The sequence below is a fragment of the Saccopteryx bilineata genome, chromosome 1, assembly GCF_036850765.1.
Source record: "Saccopteryx bilineata isolate mSacBil1 chromosome 1, mSacBil1_pri_phased_curated, whole genome shotgun sequence".
NCBI classification, from domain to species: domain Eukaryota; kingdom Metazoa; phylum Chordata; class Mammalia; order Chiroptera; family Emballonuridae; genus Saccopteryx; species Saccopteryx bilineata.
In genome coordinates this window covers 58,046,761-58,069,742 of record NC_089490.1, presented here as the reverse complement: position 1 = coordinate 58,069,742, position 22,982 = coordinate 58,046,761, and positions in this window count along the sequence as shown.

Genomic DNA, 22,982 nt, shown 5'->3' with positions numbered 1-22,982 from the left:
CTTGATTAGGGGGGTTTTGGCTAGGAGATCTCACTCACAGTAACAGATGGCAGAGGAGAACTTGCAGTTTGACCAGTGGAGGCCGTCCTGATAGCACTGGATGCCAAGGCAGCACATAGTTTTAGGCCTTAACTCACTCAATTCTCTTCTCCACAATATCTTTATTCTAAAAGAATTTCTAAAAGCCTTAATGATATTCAATTAAGTTGAGTGACTGCTAGGTACAGGAATTTTAAGATCTCTTGATTCCTTTAGACATTGGTAATTCTCACTTGTGGGAATGAAGATATCATCTATCCATAGCCACATCAACATGCTTCTGAGTGAAATGAACACCTGGATACTCTCCAGGTATATTGGTACAGCCTAAGTTAGCCAAGTCAGAGAATATAGGTCCACAGATACCCAAATGCTTTACTTGGGCTCTGATTAATTCAAATCACCCATCTACTAGGATAATTATGTGATCATATGACTAACAGTTACATCACTTTGCGGTTTAGATACTAGGTTGCAAAATAGCATTGCTCTTCTATTAGTCCTCTTCTTTATCTGCCCGATATTCTAATTTATGTGTTTGCTCAACTTGCTATTTTTAGATGGCAGAAGAACAAAGAGTTGGTTGCTTTCTCCAGTTTGGTATCTCATTGCTCTAAAATGTGCTTTCCTGTAGGGAATAGTCTCTGCTTCAATGAGTCAAAGGTTAGGTGTCATCATTACACTATTAACTAGGGAGATATTTAAAAATAACAATACTTTTCCTACCTCCTACACATTATTGTAGTTGTTGTTTCTTTTATCAAATATTTCCATTTATAAAAGATGAAATGTTTTAAATGGCCATCATTGGATATTCATTTATCAGTTTTGCTTTTCCTGGGTATATCAATATGCAAACATTTTCATTTTAATCCCAGAATGCTTGAAAACACAGTGTTTAAATCTTAAGTACAGAAAATAAATTCTTCAACCCTCGACAACTGGCCTTGAAGCTTCTGGGAAGGGTTGAACCAGAAGAGCTTACTGGGTTAGTGTGTATGTTTACAGTCAGAGCTTCATAATTCAAAAGCTCAGGGATTATTCCCTTTCTGCTCCTTTTTTTACTCCTCTGGAATTAAGGCTTCAGGATGTTACATTTTCATTACTATCTCCATCACAGATTTTTTAGGAGAAAAGAAAGAAGTAAGAATTTAAAACTATTAATGTCACTATTTTAGCAACTCTGGTTAAAAAAATATTAAGGGAAAATTAAAATAAAGAATGACATTGGATTATTGCAGAACTCAGTTGTATAGTCTGACCCCCTATATCAGATACATTTAATAGAACTGGCTCTATGAAATGGTGTCATTTATAAAGTGATATATAGCATATAAGAAGGAATAAAAATACATATAGCAGTTTATTCTTCAGATTGACCTGTATTGATTGATATAATATTTGGCATCTACTACATACACAACATCACAGTCCTGTGGTTAAAGATGAATTTTTTTACTTAACTTCAAATATTTTAGAATTACCTTAGTAGTTATGCATCCTAATTAATGTCTTTGAATCTCAGTTAAAATCTAATTGAGGTTCTGTAGAACTTTGAATTTATTTAAAAAATCTCAAATAGCCTATTTTAAATGCTAGACTATTAAGAGCAAAATTATTATTTTACAGATCATAAATCCTTTTAGGTAAATATTGAACAGACGCCTCAACAAAGAATATTTTAAAATTCTAGAGTTTGAAAAGTGTACCTTAATTTTGTATCAATCACAGACTAATCAGGAAAACAAAAAAAATTGGAGTGTTTACAACAGAGATTATTTCATGTAGGGGTTGATGATTATACAGATGAGGGAAAATCTGAGAATTTAAACAAGAGATGGCAAAGTAATGAAAGTTCAGCAATAGTATAAAACCATTACCACTCAAAGACTAAAGACTAAGCAAGGGAGGGTATTAATGTTGTCCATGGCAAGGGTCAAAAGATTTTGTGTTAGCCACTGCGGTCTCACTACCAGAGGCAGGAAAGAAGAGAAGTACTCTGAATTTTCCCCTTCTTCCACTCTCCAATATCTGGTTATGCTTTCCATTGGCCAGATTCCTTTGGAAGCCAGTTTATATACAAGCTAAGAACATGACCTGCAAAATCCAGCGCTCCTTCTCCCCTGCTTCATCTTCTCTTACCTCCTGATCCTGTAGTACAGAGCCAAGCTGGAGGATAACAACTAATGGACCCAAGGGCATATGGTTTTAGGACTGGCACTAGTGTTATTCTGATAACTTTTATACTGAAAATCCATAGTGCTCTTCTCAACACATAAAAGTATCTCATTTTGAATTTTTTTAAAAATACTTCATTGATTTTACAGAGACAGGAGAGAAAGGGGAGCATGGAATGGGAAGTAACAACTCATAGTTGCTTCATGTTAGTTGTTCATTGCTTGCTTGCTGTATGTGCCTTGACCAGGGAAGCCCAGGGTTTTGAACCAGTAACCTTGGCATTCCAGGCTGAAGGTCCATCCACTGCACCACCACAGGCCAGGCCATTTTGAACTTCTTGTCATGAAAATTATATGGAGATATCTATGTAGAAATACCAGGAAAATTCTTTGCAAATTGTATTGTCTTAAAAAAATTTTTTTGAGAGTTATATCATGTGCTGGCTGCTTGCTGCAGGTATATACACTGTAATAATAATATGTCATGCTAATAGTTAGAAAAAAAGTATGTCATACATCTACTATAATATTTTTTGTTTTATGAGCTCAATTATTTGGATAAAAATAATATATTTAATGATTTTCATTTACTAAACATGTTTGTGTGTTGAGCATGACCCATTGTTTTTGAAATATAAGAAACTCATTGTTATTTTTCTGTAACATTTACTTTTGTATTTACAGATTATCTATTATCATCATTTTATTATTGAGAAGTATTTTATTGAGATCCTTACATCATTTTTCCAGATGACATCAGAGTAATGGCTACATGAGAGATACTCCTGATTGCTCCCCTTAAAGTTTCAGCAAACTGAGCAACTATAATGCAGTGAAGGAACCACAGCTGGGCTCGCAGGAGCACCTGAAAGATCTATGCACTGAATGGGCTAAAGGTGGGACAGATTGAAAGGGGGGAAGAAGATAAAATTCCTTCCTGGTTGTCTCTGGAAAGGAGCCAAACCAATGTTTTGTTTTGATTTTTCTCTACTGGACATGAGGAGGAGGGAAGCTCAGACTGTTGGGATTTTGTCTGAAGGGTATGAAGAGGGAAACTTGGAGTGACTGGGTCTCCTTCTGCTGGGAGGGGCAGAGAGGGAGATAAACCAAAGTGACCAGAGCACAGGGTCATGGCCAGTGTTTCCACAGTCTGCCTGCAACCGCACTTGGCAGAGTCAGAGAAAGATAAAGTGTGGCCCCCAGCTTCCCAGATTCTACCTCCCTCACCTCACAGTAATGAGAGTGGCAGTGACAAACCCTACAGCTGGCTCTCCAGAGCCACTCTCTACCCTGAAAAACAGAAGTACTCCCTGTCTGGTTCCTAAGTCTGTGCAGATGTGGAAAGAAGTGCCCAGAAACTTGAGATCACCGTTGTTAGAGCTGAAAAGCTGAAAAGCCAAAGCCATAAAGCCCTCACAACACACCCCACCCACCAAAACAGTTATAGCTCTGCCTACATCATTGAAACAGCCATATCTTAGCATAGGACAGCCCAAGAACTTCACATACCTAAAACTTGTAATATAGCAACACACATTGGAAGAAACCTCAAAACTGAAATTTATCTTTTCTTTTTTCTTCACTTAATCACTTTATACATTTTTTTCTTATTATACTTTTTTTTTCCTCTTTCTCTCCTTTGAATTTCATGTTCTTTAATTTTTATATCTTATTCTTATATTTTTCTGGGTGTTTTACTTTTTGTTATTATTATTATTATTGCTTTGTTTTCAACTTTTTTCTGTGGTTTTTCTGTTTTACTTGGCATAATTTTAAAGAACTTTATATTTTTTATTGTATCTTTTTAATTTCTTTAGTTGTTTTTTTTGGGGGGGGTTCTTAACAACACCACTCTAAAATGCCATAAAGCAAGAAGAAATCAAATACCATGGTTACACAAGACAGAGCTGTAGTTCAGAAAGAAAATGAAAAAGCTTCAGAAAAAAAATCTTAGTTACATGAAAACCTTGGAGTTAAATGATAAAAAATTCAAAATTGAAGTTCTGAAAATAGTGACATGCAAGAAGACAGCAATAGGCAAATTAAAGAGCTCAGAAAACAAAATGAACACCTCACTAAATATGAAACTTTAAAAACAGAGATGAAGAACTCAATACATGAATTTAAAACTGAGGTAGCAAGTTTGGCTAATAAAACAAGCCAAATAAAGGAAAGAATCACTGATATCAAAGACAGGCAACTAGAGATGCTATAGAGAGAAGAGGAGAGAGACTCATGGATTTAAAAAACTGAGAGGGCTCTACAAGAATTTTCTGACTCCATCAGAAAGAGTAATATAACAACAATGGGTATATCAGAAGAAGATGAGAGAGAAGGGGATGGAGAGCCCATTCAAACAAATAATTGATGAGAACTTCCCAAGTCTATGGACTTAGAGCCTCAAATCCAAGAAGCAAACAGAATGCCAAGTGACCTCAACCCAAACAGACCTACTCCAAGGCACATTGTAATAAAATTGTCAAAAATCAAAGACAAAAAAAGAATCCATATAAATAAAAGTCCATTTGGTTATCATCAGACTTCTCAGCAGAAACTCTTCAAGTTAGAAAAGAGTAGACCCAAACACTTAAAGTACTGAAAGAGAGAAATTACTAGCCAAGAATACTATACCCATCAAAGTTATCTTTCAAATGTGAAGGAGAAATAAATTTTTTTACAAACATACAGAAGTTGAGGGAATTTTTATTATTATTTTTTTGTATTTTTCTGAGGTTGGAAACAGGGAGGCAGTCAGACAGACTACCGCTTGCACCCAACTGGGATCCACTCAGCACGCCCACCAGGGGGCGATGCTCTGCCCATCTGGAGCATTGCTCTGCCACAATCAAAGCCATTCTAATGCCTGAGGCAGAGGCCACAGAGCCATCCTCAGCACCCGGGCCAACTTTGCTCCAATGGAGCCTTGGCTGTGGGAGGGGAAGAGAGAGACAGAGAGGAAGGAGAGAGGGAGGGGTGGAGAAGCAGATGGGCACTTCTTCTGTGTGCCCTGGCCGGGAATCAAACCCGGGACTCCCACACGCCATGCCAATGCTCTACCACTGAGCCAACTGGCCAGGGCCCAGAAGTTGAGGAAATTTATCACCAGAAAACTCCCACTGCAGGAAATACTCAAGGGAGTTTTTTGACCAGATACAAAGAACAAAACAAATAAAAAATACAAGTAAAACTCCAAGAAGTTCACAATAAAAACAAGAATAATCTGTGACAACAATAACATTAAATAGGAGAGAATAGTGAAGTCACGGAAATGGCGCCGTGAGCAGCACGTCCGACAGATCTCCCCAAAATCACAACAAATTTATCAACTAGAAACAGAAAAATTTATCCTCGGAGCATTCCGGAGTTCCACACAAACTGAAAGCGAAAGGACTGTTATCACTTGAATCTGAGAGACGAAGATGTGGAGGAAGCTACCGCAGGGACGTTCATTCAAGCCGCGGAGGGAGTGCGCCTGTGGTGAATCAGCCCACACTCGGGAGCGGCGCGCACCCGGTCCAGTTGCAGAGCGAGTACCGCTAACGTTCCCAGCGGCCCGCGCACTGCGAGTGAGAGTCCCTAGCCACCGGTGCCTGGAGCACCCCATTCGCGTGCGTGCCCTGGACATTCCACGCACCCAGAGTGCCCTACTGGCCCGCACACCCAGGGTGCCCCATTATCCTGCGCCCGGTGCGCCCCAGCCGCCAGCGGCGGGGCGAGCGGGAGAGGCGCCAGGGCGGTCTTCCCTACTTGGGAGATTCTCTCCGTGGGCGAGGCACCTCACCCAGCCATTCAAGCTAACAATCAAGCATTGGGGGAGGGGCGCTCAGGCAGCCTGAAATACCTTCGGGAGCACAGCTGCGGACCCAATCACTGAAATTAGCTTAACCCATGAAATCTGCGCACCCACGGGTTCTAATTGATAAGATCTCTCTCAGTTCAGCGATCCAAGACAAGAGGTGTGATATTTTTTAGTGCCTCTCGCTAAAGGGGTGGGGGCAACTTCTGATTGATAGAGCCTCCATATTCAGGGATAAACACTAACAAGAGGGACTTGGCAGATAATAAGATCTATACTACACTAGTCGCAAGCAGAGACTAGTGCCTCTTCTTCCCAGCCAAAACAGGCTACAAAGTGTGGAAAGCCTGGGTTGAGTGGTCCAACTGAATGCTAGGCGCTGAACAGTCACCTTGACAACAATTGACTCCCACCCCCGCCTGATTACACTGGAGGCTCTGACTGCCAGAGCCTTTCCCAAAGCCTTGCGCTGAGTGGGGATAGAGTGGGGATTTCCCAGCTCTTTGAGCCTCTTAATCCCCAGTAAGAAGCAGTTGCAGCCTTATAGCTGGATCACCAGGCTGCTAATTCAGGAAGGGGGGACTAGGAGAGAGACTCCAGGAAAGCAAACTCTCTCATCGTTGGACCCTGCAAACACCAACAAGCCTTGACTACCAGCAAGACTAAAGCCAATTATATGACATTGCTATAGAATCCCATCAACTGCAAATCCCTACCTAAGTGTGACACAGGGGCAGAGCCTGGGGTACAGAGTCACCGACCAGGAAGAGGGAGAGAAAAGAAAAAGGAAAAAGTTAACCTCTCAAAATCAAGAAAAATCCACAGACTTTACAACTTGTTCCACTAATTTTTTTGTTGTTGTTGTTTGTTTCTTCTATCTTATTGCCTTTATTATTATTATTTCTATTTCCTCCACCTCGGTCCTTCTATTCTCTGCCCACCTTATGCTTCCCCTTTCTTGAACTACACTACCCATGAGTGTTACATTTTATTTCTCTTCTTCATCCTCACCCTCCTTTAAGGTTATACTCCAAAACACGTAACTCTCACTCTCTCCTCTTTTGTTTTTTTTTGTTTTGCTTTATTTTGTTTTTTTCTCTTCCTTTTTTTTTCTTCCTTCGTTTTTCTCTTTTTCTTATTTTTTCCTTTCTATTCGTTTTTTCTTTTCTCATTTTACTTTCCTCCCATTTAATCCTCAATCACGAACAAATTACTTAATTTGGGACTCAAGGTTTTTTTTTGGCTTTATTTTTCTTTTTTGCTTTTGTTTTTGTTTGTTTGTTTGTTTGTTTGTTTATTTTTGTGACATTTTGGGTACTTTTTACGTTGCTTTTTAACTCACTAGCATTCCTCCCAACCCAAGGTCTCCATTGTATTTAGTCTTCGCTCCACTTAATACAACAGATTTTTACTTATTATTTTTATTTTTTTCTTCTTTATTATTCCTTTTTTCCTCCTTTTTTCTGGTTCCCTCTTATCCCTCTCATTATATCTCTTATTCGACCATCACTTACAAGAAAATCATCTTATACTTCTCTAAGATTTTCTTTCTTTTTTTTTTTTTTTTTGCATTTAGTAGGTCCCTACTCCCTTTTTTTGCCCCTTGAACGCTTCACCCCAAATCAGGCCCTCCATTATAGGCAGTTTTTGTTCCATTTAGCATAATATAATTCACAGGTCATCACGATATTTCCCTGAGGAGGGGAGAGGAGGGAAAGAGAAGAAAGAAAAAAGGGGGAAATAATAAATTATTACTGTTTTTTTTTTGTGGGGTGTTTTACCTTTTTTTTTCTTTTTACTTTTTACTCTTTATTAATTCTAATTAGTGCTATCAACAAGACCACCCTCAGATGCCAATAAGAAAGAGGAAATCGAATATTATGGATACAAAAGAAAGAGAGGTAACACAAATAGATGTGGAAAAATCTATGGAGAAAAGACTTAACATATTGGAAGCCTTGGAGCTAAATGACAGAGAATTTAAAATAGAAATCTTAAAAATACTCAGAGATATACAAGAAAACACAGAAAGGCAATTTAGGGAGATCAGAAAACAACTCAATGAACACAAAGAATATATTACCAAGGAAATTGAAACTATAAAAACAAATCAAACAGAAATGAAAAACTCAATTCACAAGCTAAAAAACGAGGTAACAAGCCTAGCTAACAGTACAGCCCAGTACAGAAGATAGGATTAGTGAAATAGAAGACAAACAACTTGAGGCACAACAAAGAGAAGAAGAAAGAGACTCAAAAATAATAAAAAACGAGAAAGCCCTACAGTAATTGTCTGACTCCATCAGAAAGAATAACATAAGAATAATAGGTATATCAGAGGGAGAAGAGAAAGAAAATGGAATGGAGAATATACTCAAACAAATAATAGATGAGAACTTCCCAAGCCTGTGGAAAGAACTAAAGCCTCAAATTCAAGAAGCAAACAGAACACCAAGTTTTCTTAACCCCAACAAACCCACTCCAAGGCACATCATAATAAAGATGACACAAACCAATGACAAAGAAAAAATTCTCAAGGCAGCCAGGGAAAAGAAGAGTACAACATATAAAGGAAGGCCTATTAGATTATCATCAGAATTCTCAGCAGAAACTCTACAAGCTAGAAGAGAGTGGACCCCAATATTTAAAGCCCTGAAAGAGAGGAACTTTCAGCCAAAAATACTACACCCATCAAAGCTATCCTTCAAGTACGAAGGAGATATGAAAACATTCACAAATACAGAAAAGATTAGAGAATTTATCAGCAGAAAGCCCCCACTCCAGGAAATACTAAAGGGGGTTTTCCAACCAGATTCAAAGAACAAAAGAAAACAACACCACAAGTAACAGCTCCACCAAGAACACAATAAAACCAAACTTAAACTGTGACAACAAAGGAAAAAAAGGGGGGAGAGGATGGAGATTAACAGTAGCAAAGGACGATGAAGTGCAGAAATACTCATAAGATAGGGTACTACAATGAATATGGTAGGTACCCTTTTCATTACTTAATGGTAACCACCCTTGAAAAAACCACCACAAAAACACTTGACTTAAAAAAGGTAGCAACAGAGGAAAGAAGTGTGGAACACAAACAAACAAACAAAAAAAGATAGACAAACAAAAGAGAAGAATCAAACAAGATACAAAACTAACAGAAAGCAATTTATAAAATGGCAGTAGGGAACCCACAAGTGTCAATAATTACACTAAATGTAAATAAATTAAACTTACCAATAAAAAGACACAGAGTAGCAGAATGGATTAAAAAAGAAAATCCAACTATATGCTGTCTACAAGAAACTCATCTAAGCAACAAGGATAAAAACAAATTCAAAGTGAAAGGCTGGAAAACAATACTCCAAGCAAACAACACCCAAAAAAAAGCAGGTGTAGCAATACTCATATCTGATAATGCTGACTACAAGACAGAAAAAGTACTCAGAGACAAAAATGGTCATTTCATAATGATTAAGGGGAAGTTGAATCAAGAAGACATAACAATCCTTAATATATATACACCAAACCAAGGAGCACCAAAATATATAAGACAGCTACTTATTGACCTTAAAACAAAAACTAACAAAAATACAATTATACTTGGAGACCTCAATACACCGCTGACGGCTCTAGATTGGTCATCCAAACAGAGAATCAATAAAGATATAGTGGCCTTAAACGAAATACTAGAACACCTGGATATGATAGACATCTACAGGACACTTCATCCCAAAGCGACAGAGTATACATTTTTCTCTAGTGTACATGGAATATTCTCAAGAATTGACCATATGTTGGGCCACAAAGACAATATCAGCAAATTTAGAAAAATTGAAATTGTACCAAGCATATTCTCTGATCATAAAGCCTTGAAACTAGAATTCAACTGCAAAAAAGAGGGGGAAAAACCCACAAAAATGTGGAAACTAAACAACATACTTCTAAAAAATGAATGGGTCAAAGAAGAAATAAGTGCAGAGATCAAAAGATATATACAGACAAATGAAAATGAAAATATGACATATCAGAATCTCTGGGATGCAGCAAAAGCAATAATAAGAGGAAAGTTCATATCATTTCAGGCCTATATGAACAAACAAGAGAGAGCCGAAGTAAACCACTTAACTTCACACCTTAAGGAACTAGAAAAAGAAGAACAAAGACAACCCAAAACCAGCCGAAGAAAGGAGATAATAAAAATCAGAGCAGAAATAAATGAAATAGAGAACAGAAAAACTATAGAAAAAAATCAATAAAACAAGGAGCTGGTTCTTTGAAAAGATCAACAAAATTGACAAACCCTTGGCAAGACTCACCAAGGAAAAAAGGCATAGGACTCAAATAAATAAAATCCAAAATGAAAGAGGAGAGATCACCACAGACATCATAGATATACAAAGAATTATTGTAGAATACTATGAAAAATTATATGCCACCAAATACAACAATCTAGAAGAAATGGATAAATTCCTAGAACAATACAACCTTCCTAGACTGAGTCATGAAGAAGCAGAAAGCCTAAACAGACCAATTTGCAGGGAGGAAATAGAAAAAACTATTAAAAACCTCCCCAAAAATAAAAGTCCAGGCCCAGATGGTTATACTAGTGAATTCTATCAAACATTCAAAGAAGACTTGGTTTCTATTCTACTCAAAGTCTTCCAAAAAATTGAAGAAGAAGCAATACTTCCAAACACATTTTATGAGGCCAACATAACCCTCATACCAAAACCTGGCAAGGATGGCACAAAAAAAGAAAACTACAGACCAATATCTCTAATGAATACAGATGCTAAAATACTAAACAAAATACTAGCAAACCGAATACAACAACATATTAAAAAAATAATACATCATGATCAAGTGGGATTCATCCCAGAATCTCAAGGATGGTTCAACATACGCAAAAACGGTTAACGTAATACACCATATCAACAAAACAAAGAACAAAAACCACATGATCTTATCAATAGATGCAGAAAAGGCTTTTGATAAAATACAACACAATTTTATGTTTAAGACTCTCAACAAAATGGGTATAGAAGGAAAATATCTCAACATGATAAAGGCCATATATGATAAACCATCAGCCAACATCCTATTAAACGGCATAAAACTGAGGATTTTCTACCTTAAATCAGGAACAAGACAGGGTTGTCCACTCTCTCCACTCTTGTTTAACGTGGTGCTAGAAGTTCTGGCCAGAGCAATCAGACAAGACAAAGAAATAAAAGACATCCATATCGGAAAAGAAGAAGTAAAGGTATCACTTTTTGCTGATGATATGATCCTATACATCGAAAACCCGAAGGACTCCACAAAAAGATTATTAGAAACAATAAACCAATACAGTAAGGTCGCAGGATACAAAATTAACATACAAAAGTCCATAGCCTTTCTATATGCCAACAATGAAATATTAGAAAACAAACTCAAAAAAATAATCCCCTTCACGATTGCAACAAAAAAAATAAAATACCTAGGAATAAACATAACAAAGAATGTAAAGGACCTATATAATGAAAATTACAAAGCATTGTTAAGGGAAATCGAAAAAGATACAATGAGATGGAAAAATATTCCTTGTTCTTGGATAGGAAGAATAAATATAATCAAAATGGCCATATTACCCAAAGCAATATACAAATTTAATGCAATTCCCATCAAAATTCCTATGAGATTTTTTAAAGAAATGGAACAAAAAATCATCAGATTTATATGGAACTATAAAAAACCCCGAATAGCCAAAACAATCCTAAGGAAAAAGAATGAAGCTGGGGGCATTACAATACCTGACTTTAAACTATATTATAGGGCCACGATAATCAAAACAGCATGGTATTGGCAGAAAAATAGACACTCAGACCAATGGAACAGAATAGAAAGCCTAGAAATAAAACCACATATATATGGTCAAATAATCTTTGATAAAGGGGCCAACAACACACAATGGAGAAAAGAAAGCCTCTTCAACAAATGGTGTTGGGAAAACTGGAAAGCCACATGCAAAAGAATGAAACTCGACTACAGCCTGTCCCCGTGTACTAAAATTAATTCAAAATGGATCAAAGACCTAAATATAAGACCTGAAACAATAAAGTACATAGAAGAAGACATAGGTACTAAAATCATGGACCTGGGTTTTAAAGAACATTTTATGAACTTGACTCCAATGGCAAGAGAAGTGAAGGCAAAGATAAATGAATGGGACTACATCAGAATTAAAAGTTTTTGCTCAGCAAGAGAAACTGATATCAAAATAAACAGACAGCCAACTAAATGGGAAATGATATTTTCAAACAACAGCTCAGATAAGGGCCTAATATCCAAAATTTACAAAGAACTCATAAAACTCAACAACAAACAAACAAACAATCCCATAAAAAAAATGGGAAGAGGACATGAACAGACACTTCTCCCAGGAAGAGATACAAATGGCCAACAGATATATGAAAAGATGCTCAGCTTCATTAGTTATTAGAGAAATGCAAATCAAAACTACAATGAGATACCACCTCACCCCTGTTAGATTAGCTATTATCAACAAGACGGGTAATAGCAAATGTTGGAGAGGCTGTGGAGAAAAGGAACCCTCATTCACTGTTGGTGGGACTGTAAAGTAGTACAACCATTATGGAGGAAAGTATGGTGGTTCCTCAAAAAACTGAAAATAGAACTACCTTATGACCCAGCAATCCCTCTACTGGGTATATACCCCAAAACCTCAGAAACACTGATACGTAAAGACACATGTAGCCCCATGTTCATTGCAGCACTGTTCACAGTGGCCAAGACATGGAAACAACCAAAAAGCCCTTCAATAGAAGACTGGATAAAGAAGATGTGGCACATATACACTATGGAATACTACTCAGCCATAAGAAATGATGACATCAGATCATTTACAGCAAAATGGTGGGATCTTGATAACATTATACGGAGTGAAATAAGTAAATCAGAAAAAAACAAGAACTACATGATTCCATACATTGGTGGAACATAAAAACGAGACTAAGAGACATGGACAAGAGTGTGGTGGTTACCAGGGGTGGGGGGAGAGAGGACATGGGAGGGAGGGAGGGAGAAAGTTAGGGGGAGGGGGAGGGGCACAGAGAACTAGATAGAGGGTGGCGGAGGACAATCTGACTTTGGGCGAGGGGTATGCAACATAATTTAATGACAAAATAACCTAAACATGTTTTCTTTGAATATATGTACCCTGATTTATTAATGTCATCCCATTACCATTAATAAAAATTTATTTAAAAAAATAGGAGAGAATAAAGATCTGCAGTAGCAAAGGAGGACGGAGTGCAGAAATACTCATAAGACAAAGGGCTCTTGTACTTATGAACACTTTTCTCTTAATAACCTAATAGTAACTACCCATCAAAAATCCACTACTGAAACACATAGCTTAAAAAAAAAGAAATAGAGGCAATAAGAATGGAATACCACCAAACTAAAACAACTGACAGAAACAGAAAAGAAAAGAACCAAACAGGACCCAGAGCTACCAGAAAACAATGCAAAATGGCTATAGGAAATCTTTAAGTGTTAATAATTATCCTAAATGTAAATGATTGAACTTACCATAAAGAATAGAATAACAGATAATATCAAAAAGCATAACCCAACAATATTCCTTCAAGGGACACATCTAAGCTGCAAGGATAAAAGTAGGTTAAAAGTGAAAGGTTAGAACAAGATTCTCCAAGCAAATAATAACCAAAGAAAAGCAGGTGTAGCCATACTCATATCTGACAATGCTGACTTCAATATGACAAGGGTAACCAGAGATAAAGATGGACATTTTATAACGAAAAGGGGACATTGTATCAAGGAGATATAGCACTTCTTAATATATATGCATTGAACCAGGGAGCATCAATATATATAAGGCAGCTACTAACTGATATAAAAATAGAAGCAGACAAAAACACAATCATACATTGGCTATTTTAACACATCATTGATAGCTTTAGATAGATCATCCAAACAGAAAATCAATAAAGAAATATCAGCTTAAATGAAGCTATGGACCAAAGGGACATAATAGACATTTATGGAATATTTCTTCCCCAAATGTCAGATTATACATTCTTCTCCAGTGTGCATAGAACATCCTCAAGGATAGACTATATGTTGGGCTACAAATTAACATCAACAAATCAGGAAGATTGAAATTATACCTAGCATCTTTTCTGACCATGAGGCTTTGAAATTAGAATTCGACTCTAAAAGTGAAGTAGAGAAACGAACAAAATTGTGGAAATTAAACACCATACTTCTAATAATGACTGAGTCAAAAAAGTAATAAAAGCAGAGATCAAAAGATATATACAGACAAATAAAAATGACAACACAACATAACAACATTTCTGAAATGCAGTGAAAGCAGTAATAAGAGGAAAGTTTATATTATTGCAGGCTTATATCAAGAAATAAGAGATTTTTGTCCTGGCCAGTTGGCTCAGTGGTAGAGCGTTGGCCTGGCGTGCAGAAGTCTCGGGTTCGATTTCCGGCCAGGGCACACAGGACAAGCACCCATCTGCTTCTCCACCCTTCCCCCTCTCCTTCTTCTCTGTCTTTCTCTTCCCTTCCTGCAGCAAGGCTCCATTGGAGCAAAGTTGGACCCGGGCGCTGAGGATGGTTCTGTGGCCTCTGCCTCAGGTGCTAGAATGGCTCTGATTGTGGCAGAGTGATGCCCCAGATGGGCAGAGCATTGCCTCCTGGTGGGCATGCCGGGTGGATCCCGGTCGGGTGCATGCGGGAGTCTGTCTGACTGCCTCCCTGTTTCCAACTTCAGAAAAATACAAAAAAAAAAAAAAAAAGAGAGAGAGAGAGATTCCAAGTAAACAACCAACATCACATTATAAAGAACTAGAAACAGCCCCCCTAAAAAAGGCAGCCCAAAGTCAACAGAAGATAGAAAATAGTAAAACAGAATTAAATGAAATAGAGAACAAAAGAACTATAGAAAAATTAATAAAGCCTGACCAGGTGGTAGCACAGTGGATAGAACAGTGGACTGAGATGCAGAGGACCCAGGTTTGCAACCCCAAGGTTGCTATCTTGAGCATGGGCTCCTTTAGCTTGAACAGAGGCTCACCCTCTTGAGCACAGAGTTACTGGCTTGAGTGTGGGATCATAGACATGACTCTATGGTCACTAGCTTGAGCCCAAAGGTTGCTGGTTTGAGCAAGGAATCATTTACTCTGCTGTCAAGGGAAACATATGAGAAAGCAGTCAATGAACAACTAAAGTGCTGCAACAAAGAATTGTTGCTTTTCATCTCTCTCCTTTTCTGGCTGTCTGTCCCTGTCTGTCCGTCTCTGTTTTTCTCTCTGTTTCTGTCAATAATAATAATAATAATAAAACAAAGAACTGGTTCTTTGAAAGGATCAATAAAATCAACAAACTATTGTAGACTCACCAGACTCACTAAAGAAATAAAGAAGAAAGACTCATATAAACAAAATCCAAAATGAAAGAAGATAAATTACTGCAGACATTGTAGATATACAAAGGATCATAGTAAAATATTATGAAAGACAATATGCCACCAAATTCAACAACTTAGAGGAAATGGGTAAATCCTTAAAACTATACAATCTTCCTACACTGAGTCATGAAGAAACAGAAAACCTAAATAGACCTATAAGCAGGAAGAAAATAGAATAAACTATCAAAAACCTCCCCCAAAACAAAAATTCCAAGACCAGACATGTATCCTAGTGAATTCTACCAAACATTCAGAAAAGATTTGGTACCTATCTTTCTTAAAGTCTTCCAAAAAATAGAAGAAGAAGAAATACTCTCTAACACATTTTTGGGGGCCTCATACCAAAATCTGGCAAGGACAACACACACAAAAAAACTACAGACTAATGTCTCTAATAAATAAAGATGCAAAAATCCTAAACAAAATACTAGCAAATCAAATACAACAACACATTAAAAATATAATACATTATGATCTAGTGGGATTTATTCCAGGAACACAAGGATGGTTTAACATATGGAAATTGATCAATATAATATACTAGATCAACAAAACAAAGAACAAAAATCATATGATCCTATCAATAGATGCCGAAATAACATTTGATAAGATACAATATGCCTTTATGTTTAAAACACTCAATACAATCAGAATAAAAGGAAAGTACCTCAACAAAATAAAGGCCATATAACAAAGCATCAGCTAATATCACATTAAATGGTGAAAAAATGAAGGCGTTTCCTCTAAAATCAGGATAAGACTTCTCACTCTTTCCACACTTATTAAATGTAGTTTAGCTTTCCACACTTACTAAATGTAGTTTAGAAGTTTTAGCCAGCGTTATCAAGCAATAAAAAGAAATAAAAGGCATCCATATTGGGAAAGAAGAAGTAAAGGTATAATTTTTGCAAATGACATGATCCTGTATATAGAGAATTCCAAGACTCCACCAAAAAACTATTAGAAACAATAAACCAATACAAAACCAATACAGTAAAGTCACATGATACAAAATTAATATGCAAAAGTATATTGTTTTCCTATTTGCCAATGATGAAACTTTGGAAAATGAACTAAAAAAAATATTCCTCCTACAATTTGAGCAAAAAAAAAAAATACAAAGGAATAAAAAAAGAACGCAAAGGACCAATATACCTAAAACTACAAAACATTATTGAATGAAATTGAGAAAGACACAATGAAATGTAAAAATATTCTATGTTCATGGATTGAAAGAATCAACATAGTTAAAAATCACCATGCTACCTAAAGCAATATACAAATATAATGTAATTCCAAACAAAATCCCAATGTCATTCTTTAAAGAAATAGAACAAAATTTACCAGGTTTATATGAACCATAAAAACCCTGAATAGCCAAAGCAATCCTGAGGAAAAGAATGAAGTTGAAGATGTTAAACTACCTGACTTTAAATTATACTAAAAGTCATTATAATTAAAACAGCATGTCATTGGCAGAAAAACAGATATACAGACCAATGGAATAGAATTGAGGCCTCCGAAGTAAAACCACATATATATATATGGACACATCATCTTCAACAAAGGAGTCAAAAAGACACAATGGAGAAAATAAAGCTTCTTGAATAAATGGTGATGGGAAAATTGGAAAGCCACATGCAAAAAAAATAAAATAAACTTGACTACAGTATGTCTCCCTGAACAAAAATTAATTCAAAATGGATCACAGACCTAAATATAAATTCTGAAACAATAAATTACACCAAAGAAAACATAGGTACTATACTCATGGACCTTGACTATAAAGAACAATTTATGAATTTAACTCCAAAGGCAAGGGAAGTAAAGGCAAAAATAAATAAATGGGACTATATAAAACTAAAAGTTTCTGCACAGCAAAAGAAAATGACAACAAAACAAATAGGATGCCAACTAAATCAGAGATGATATTTTCAAACAACTGTTTTGATAAGTTAATATCCAACATATATAAAGAACTCACAAAGCTCAACAACAAACAATCCAATTAAAAAAATGAAAAGAGAACCTGAACAGATATTTCTCCTAAGAGAGCATAGAAATGGCCAACAGATATATGAAAAGATGCTCATCTTTACTAGCTATTTGAGAAATGTTATTGAAATTACACTGAGATACCACCTCACACCCGTTAGATTGGTTATTATCAACAAGACAGGTAATAAATGTTGAGGAGACTATGGAGAAAAAAGGAACCTTCATTCACTGCTGGTGGAAATGCTAATTAGTACAATCATTATGGAAGAGAATGTGATAGTTACTAAAAAAATTAAGAATAGAATTACCATATGACCCAGCAACCCCTCTACTGGGTATCTACCCCAAAAGGTCAAAAACATAGGTATGTAAGGACACATGCAGCCCCATGTTCATCGCAGCATTATTCACAGTGGCCAACATATGGAAACAACCAGTGTCCCTTGATAGAGGATTGGATAAAGAAGAAGTGGTACATATATACAATGGAATACTACTCGGCTATAACAAATGATGACATAGTGACATTTACAACAACATGAATGGGCCTTGAAAACATGATACTGAGATACTGAGTGAAATAAGTAAATCAGAAAAGCTATGAATTATATGATTTCACACATAGGTGGGATGTAAAACTGAGACTCATGGACATAGATAAAAGTAAAGTGGTTACCAGGGGAGTGGGATGTACAGGAGGGGGACTGGGGGAGTGGGTAGTGAGAAGGGCATAAAGAGGGACAAATATAAGGTGATGGAAAAAGATTTGACTCTGAGTGATGGGTATACAACATAATCAGCAGTTCAAATGCTAAAGAAATGTTTACCTGAACCTATGTACTCTTATTGATGAATGTTACCATGTTAAATTTAATTTTAAAAATAAAAACTTTTTTAAATCCTTGTTTTATTTCACCTAAACTGCTGGAGACATTTTTATTTTTGGGTCCAATATATAGCATCTCTAAGAATGGTAGGTAATGTAAAAAAAATATTTTTTGAAAAATAATGCATATTCTTGTCATTTAACATAAATGCAACTAACGTCTCTTTGGTTAACTTTAACATTTAGATAAAATCAGGAATAATACATTTTCCATGCCTTTGTTATTTGTACATATCTAATTCAACAAGATTATTTTTGCAATTTACTTTTATCAAATATTTTACAGATTGAACTTAGTTTTCAGAGAAAAAACTATATTAATTTTTATATTCATGTTTCATTGATTTTTTATATTTAGTTTACTTACATATATGATAAAATATTACAGGCATTATCAGTTTTAGGGATGAATACAATGGACTTTCATTAACTGTGCAGCTTGACTGGTAGAAAAGAACATTCATTGACTAACTAAAGATTAGGCAGAATTGTACATAATATACAGTGAGCTCCATATTTTGAGTAAGTATGGTTTGAAGAAAAATGGAGTGACAGTTAAACTAATGATTCCTTCAACTGGAGAGAATTAATGAAAGTTAAGCAGTAAATAAAGCTTTAATATAGAGATAAAAGAAGACACAGAAACCATAGGTTAAAACAAATGCAAGGAGTAAAACATCTTTCTAAAATATAAGTTCTAGTATTTAAAATAATAAAATTCACTCGCAATACAGCCATTAGGAATTACTGTATTAGAGGTATTAGATATTAGACACAACTAAAGAGAGAATTAGTGAATTGAGAAAAGAGACAAAATTATTCAGAATGTTGGCAGAGAGTAAAAGAGATGGAGATATGAAAGAGAAAAGACTTGAGGATAGAATAGTAAGGTCCAACATATACAGTTAGGGTTTCTAAAAGGAGAAAACTATAAGAATAAGGAGAAACTATTTGAAGTAAAGAAAACAAGAAGGTTTGCAAAATTGAGAAAAACTGTATCTTCAAATTTATGAAATATATTTAGTCTTAATCAGGGTAAATGCAAATCAATTCATCCTTATACTTATGAGAATATATTTGTGGGATATCAAGCACAAAGAGAAAAATCTTAAAATATGCCAGAAATAAAAGTTATTTACATACAACTGGTCTGACAAGTGATTTCTTATTAGCATCAATAAATGCTAGAGCCCAGTGGAATAATATAGTAATAATGTGGAAGAAAAATAAAAGTCAGCCTAGAATTTTATACCCTGGAAAACATTATTTGTATGACAAAAATAACTTTAGACAGGTTAAAAAGATATTTATAGATCTTTGTTTAGAGATAATAAAAGGTATATTTCTTTAAGAAGATAATTTTAAACTTTACCCCTAGAGAATATAGAAAGGGAGGAACAACAATAAACAAAGAAGCTAGAAAGTATAAAGTCTATTGATAAATATAAATAAGCATTGAAAATAAGAAATAATAATAATAAATATTGACTGGGGATTAGTGGGCAGAATAATGTCATTCTTCCTCAAAACCTGTCCTAATCTGGTAATGTGTGGATATGTTACCCTACATGACAACAGGGACATTTTGTGGATCTGATTAATGTTTAGGTCCTAAAATGGGATGATTATCCTGAATTATTCAGATGAGACTAATTGAATCATACATGTCATTAAAAGCTGAGCTCCTTTCCCAGGTACAATGAGAGAAAGAGATACAAGCATGGTAGAAACATCAGAGAAAGATGCAATGAGAAAAGGATGTGGCCTGCCATAGATAGTCTTGATGACATGACCCAGGAAATAAGGGTGACTTCTAGAAGCTAGAAAAGATAAGGGAAATAGATTCTCTCCTAGAGCCTTTAAAAAAGAATGTAGCTCGCATTTTCTTAGTCTGGGAAGACTTGTGAGGAGTTTCAGATATATAGAACTATAAGAGAATAAATTTGTATTGTTTGAAACCACTGCTGGTAACTAACAAAGGGGTAAAGAGGTAGAACTAAAAGCAACAACCAGAAGAATCATAAGAAGGGGAATTGAAGAATTCAAAACATTCCAAATTCCTTATGTGTGAAGATTATCAAGATATTGTGTGATGTTAGATTTGGTTGAGTGAAGTAGGTAACTTAAAATTTTAAGTGTAAAATCAATTAAGTAAATACTTTTGTATCTTATAACATACTTGATTAGATGCTCAGAATGGTTCTCCTATTGGGGGAAAACATGTAACTTCCATATTATTTAAATTCTGAGTTTTTTTAAAGCTGAAAATATAATCAAGACTTATGAGCTCAAAGTCTTACCCCAGAGATAAATGGAGTATTGAAGAAGTTTTAATTACTGACTATATCTCAAACCTGAGTGACTTGCACTTTTATTTTCATTAATTCTTGGGATGGGGTTCAGAAGACAAAGCCCAGGCCTTCTCAAGGTGGGAGGCTAATAAGAGATCCTCTGTTTTTAAAACTTTGACTTTAAAAACTACCTTCATGGTATAATAATGGTGGATAAGAAATAAATCTCTCCACCTTGCCACACACTCAGGGAAAGTGGATCTATTCCTTTACAAAGCAAAATGTGAAAATAACATTCATTAAGAAATTGTATGAGTAATTTCTCCTCACATGGATTTTCAGCCCAAATTCACAGAACTGGCAATTCAAAAAGTTTAGGCTGTAAATTTATAGTGATCCCACACTTGAAAGTAGTAATGACTGTTAAAGTCATGTAGAAGCAAAACTAAATCTTGCCTGGAAGAGTGAATTTTAATTCTGGGTTTCAATAATTGCCAAAAATAATTCCACAAATAAAATAAGTAGCTTATGGCCCTGGCCGGTTGGCTCAGCGGTAGAGCGTCGGCCTGGTGTGCGGGGGACCGGGGTTCGATTCCCGGCCAGGGCACATAGGAGAAGCGCCCATTTGCTTCTCCACCCCCCCTCCTTCCTCTCTGTCTCTCTCTTCCCCTCCCGCAGCCAAGGCTCCATTGGAGCAAAGATGGCCCCGGCGCTGGGGATGGCTCCTTGGCCTCTGCCCCAGGTGCTAGAGTGGCTCTGGTCGCGGCAGAGCGAGGCCCCTGGTGAGCATGCCGGGTGGATCCCGGTGGGGCGCATGCGGGAGTCTGTCTGACTGTCTCTCCCCGTTTCCAGCTTCAAAAAAAAAAAAAAGTAGCTTATGATAAAAAAAAACAAAACTAAGTGGACAACTGGACAAAGCATCATGAACACAAACAAGCAGAAAAGGTAGACAGTAGAAACAGAGCTGCAAAAACTGTAACTATTGGTATTTTCAGCCACAGATTACAAAATTCTATTGAAATGAGAGAATAGGAAACTACTGAACATGAACTAGCAACTTTGATAAATTGTAGCATAGTGAGACCTGAAGGGCAACAAAAGTGCTCTCAGAGAGTTCTGGAGCAAACACATGGAGAATAGTACACAGTCACTGGCTTGCCCAGAGCTTGGTTAATTGTTGTAAGTCACAGTACAATTGACGGGGGGCCTCGATCATCTTGACATTCCATAGAAACTTGCACGGGTCACCAATATTGGTTACATCAGAGTAATTGGATAGTTTAAGCAACAAAAACTATAAAGTATCTTATAACATACCTAACAAAGAATGTGCAAGACCTTTATCAAGAAAATAATAAAACATTATTGTAAGACATAAAAGACAAATAAATAGAGCAGTACACCAAGAAGAATCTATACTACAAGTACATCAACCTTTCCACATTTTTTCTATAAATTAAGGTAATTCCTATCAAAATTCCAAAAGAGATTTTTGTGAAACCTGAAAAGTTCATTTTAAAATTTATATGGAAGAATAAAAGGCACAGAATAACCAATAAAATTGAGGGGGAAAAAAAGAAAAAAGAGTCAAGAATTACAGTAAAAGATAATAATTGAAACAGTGTGGTATAGAAAGAAAACAGTACATAGGAAGAAAAATAGGCCAGTGAGACTGACAAAGAACTGAAAAATAATCCTGTGCATTTATGAACATTCTCTTTGAGGCAAATCGGTAATTACAAAGGAGTAGGGAAAAGATAAACTACTTATGTTTATTCTTCAACATTTTTAAAATGTTATTTTTCAATTGAAGTTTACTCTCAATATTATTTTGTATTACTTTCAGGTGTACAGCGCAGTGGTACTTTACAAAGTCTTCCCCCCAATATTTCCAGTACCCACTTGGTACCATGCATAATTACTACAATATTATTGAAGGATGAACTATTTAATAAATTATAGTAGGAAAAATGGTCATTGATATGTGAAAATGTAAATGAGATCTTTGTTCCACAGCACACACAAAAAACAATTTAGATAGGTGAAAAGATCTCAATGTGAAAAGCAAAACTTGAACATCTTTAGACAAAACCAAACATTTTTATGAAATTGAAGAAGAAGAAATCACTTAAATGACACAAAAATAAAGGAAAGACTAGATTAATTAAAGTGACTATATTAAAATAAAAATTATATATCACAAAAAAAGCAAATTAAAAGATAAGTGATAGATTGGGAAAATGTTTGCACTAATATAGACACAAACTAATAATGTCATTAATACATAAAG